Here is a 3,408-nt window from a genome sequence, read left to right on the forward strand (position 1 = left end):
GAACAGAATATCCCAGGGGCAGATGTCATAGAGTCAAATCTTGTCATTCGCACTTGATTACTTTTGTTGCTAAAACTTGGGTACAAACTCCAGTAGGAGAACCAGAGAACCAGCTCAAGCAGGCAGGCAAGAGGTAAAAGGGGTGGGTTCCCCCTTCCTTTTCCTTTTGTTCTCTTCGGGCCCTCAGTGGATTGGGTGATGCCCACCCACCCTGGGGAGGGCCATTGATTACTGAGCACACAGTGCAAATGCTTCTCTCGTGTGAAGGCATCCTCACAGACTCCCAGACATAATGTTTAATCTGGGGACCCTGTGACCAGGAAAGTTAACACATAGCCATCACAACAGTCCTCAAAAAAGTCTAGTTTCAATGAAGTCGTATATGAAACAATGCCACAGCAATTATGGGCTAGATTCTGTGACACTGACCCTAGTGAACAAGAATTCAGTAAAGGAAGAAGTTGGTTTGGGCTTGAGAAGTCAGGGGCTTCTCTATGAAGAATAATAGCACTGAGACTGTCTCCAAACAAATTAAAAAGAATAGAGAGAAATAATAGGAAGATGACACTATTTTAAAAGTGCACCTTGAAATGAAATCTGGAAAGGGTAAGACTTTTCTCTACTGTCATTTTTGTAATAATAATTTATAGCATTCAGTACTTTAGAGATTTCAAATTACTTTCCCATATAATATTTGAGCAGCCCTACTGGATTTCCATTAGGAACATAGATACAAACTCTGGAGGTTTATTTTTCTGAGCAAAATGTTAGTAAATAGTCCCAAAAGTTAAGAGATTAAACAAGCAAAAGCAGTATGCCCAACACAATGCTTTGATTACATATTGAGGAAATTAACTGAAGGCATTATTTCCATGGGGCGAGAAAGGTTGGTTGTATATGGACATCTGATGCAATTTCTTCACAATCTGATCTCTACTTTGGTAAATAAGCATATTTTTTAAAATATAAAAGCCTATAGTAGTTGTCTACCTATGGGGCAATCAATTGCCCAAATTAATATGCTATTCCTTTTGAAAATGCTACAAATAAGCTTATTTACAAAACAGAAATGAGCTCAGACTTTGAGAATGAACTTATTGTTTGCAGCGGGAAGGACAGAGGGAGGAGATAGTTAGGGCATTTGGGAGGGACGTGTACATACTGCTACAGTTAAAATGGATAACCAGCAAGGACCTACTGTAGAGCACAGGGAACTCTGCTCAATGTCACGTGGCAGCCTGGGTGGGAGTGGGGTTTGGGGGAGAATGGATACATGTCATGTATGGCTGAGTCCCTTTGCTGTTCACCTGAAGCTATCACAACACGGTTAATCACCCATACTACAATATAACATAAAAAGCTTAAAAAAAAAAAAAAAAAGATGTTTCTTCTCAGTGAAGAAAAGCTGTACTGTGTATGTAAAATGAGATCTTGTCATCACCCTGTCTGACCACTTACCCCAGGAGCTTCCTGTTCCATCTCTTTGCTTCTAACTGAACCTCACCCCCAGCTTGGCTTGCTTGTTGTGAGTCTAAGAATTAAACTGTGTTCCTGGATCCACTTTGTGCACCTAGCCAACTCTACCTTCAGTGACTTTTCCAACTCGAGCCCCAGCCCCTGTCTTGGCAGCGGGTCTCCTGTCTCTCTCTCTCTGACTGCTGCGCATCCACACACGGATCACTCAGTGGCAGTTTCTTGGCGTTCCAGAACCTCACAGAGGCCTTCCCTTCAAGGAGCCTCTATGCAGGGCTGATGGACGCAAATAGCCCCAGGTCATTCACCTTAAAACCTAAATAAAGAAACAAGCAATCAGCCAACCAGAGGTAGAGAATCAGTATAGAATTTAAAGTATCAAGAGACAGTTTTCTATAACAGATTGACCTGGGGTATCTTCTAATGCACATTAATGAAGTCTCCTTTATGTACAGTTGGGAAGATCCCCTGGAGGAGGAAATGGCAACCCACTCCAGTGTTTTCGCCTAGAGAATCCCATGGACAGAGGAGTTTGGCAGGCTGCAGTCCATGGGATCCCAAAAAGTCAGACACAAATGAGTGACTAATACTTTTTTTATGCAGAGTGAAGCTTCAGTGTTTTAACTGTACAGAATTCAAAAGCCTCTAATCTGGAGTTTTCCAGGGTCATAAGGATTTGGAACTTCAGAAAATAAAATCAGAGAAAATTAATTTTTGTAGGCTTATTTCCTATTTTCTGCTTTTTAAATAAACCTATTTTTGTTGTTGTTCAGTTTCTCAGTTGTGTACAACTCTTTGAGACACCGTGGACTGCAGCACACAAGGCTTCCCTGTCCTTCACTACCTCTCGGAGTGTACTCAAACTCATGCCCATTGAGTCGATGATGCCACCCAACCATCTCATCCTCTGTCGCCCTCTTCTCCTGCCTTCAATCTTTCCCAGCATCAGGGTCTTTTCCAATGAGTCAGCTCTCCGCACCAGGTAAACCTATGTCCACCTTATTTTTTTCAGTAATTCTGAAACCCAGCACAGTGGGAATTCTGGTTTGATATTCACTGACTTAGACCCATGACCCTCAAAAGAGTGGTTTCTACATAGTTTTGGAACAGACCAGCCGTACCTCACTCTCTCTCCTTATTTCTATCACACACGGCAAAGTCACTTACAAAAGAGTGTTTAAAGAAGTAAACATTATTACATTTTTAATGTTCAGCTGTGCTTTTTAAATTAAAAATTTCCAATTTATGACATGATTGGATTCTCAAGTGCCAGAGATCTTCAACTAACCTAGGAAGTTTAATTACTATCTTTCGGTGGATAAATGGCAGGGGTCGCTGATGATAAGAAATTAATCTGTTCTTTGTTCACAAAAATTCACAGAAATTCATTAGGATGCAGAGAAAAATGACCCAAGTCAATTGCTTTCAACAAATTACAATTATGCAAAATGAATTCATCATATAGTTGGAGTTCAAACACATGGCTTTATTTTAATCCTGGGGAAGCCTCCATGAATAGCCTTTGTTTCTACTGGCTCATGTCAGACTGTTTTATTCTCACAGATCACAAGTTGCAGGCTCACTCTGACATACTGCCTTGCAGTGAGGAGACACAAGTTACAATTTAAGACTGTGATCAGTTCCTCATGAACTACCATAGCAGTGCTGCTTATTTTTAGAGTACTGTTATCTTTAGCAACATTTTTAGACTTTAAAAATTCAGTTATGGGAAAAAAAAATCCAGGAATATTTTTAAAGCATGATAAAGGTTAAATGAGTTCCTTTGTGCATGTCTGCCTACTCAAGTCCGACCCTTTGTGACCCCATGGACTGCAGCCCAACAGGCTCCTCTGTCCATTGGATTCTGCAGGAAAGAATACTTGAGTGGGTTGCCATTGCCTCTTCCAGTGGATCTTTTCAACCCAGTGATCAGAA

This window comes from Bubalus kerabau, chromosome 12 (genome assembly GCF_029407905.1).
Source record: "Bubalus kerabau isolate K-KA32 ecotype Philippines breed swamp buffalo chromosome 12, PCC_UOA_SB_1v2, whole genome shotgun sequence".
NCBI classification, from domain to species: Eukaryota; Metazoa; Chordata; class Mammalia; order Artiodactyla; family Bovidae; genus Bubalus; species Bubalus kerabau.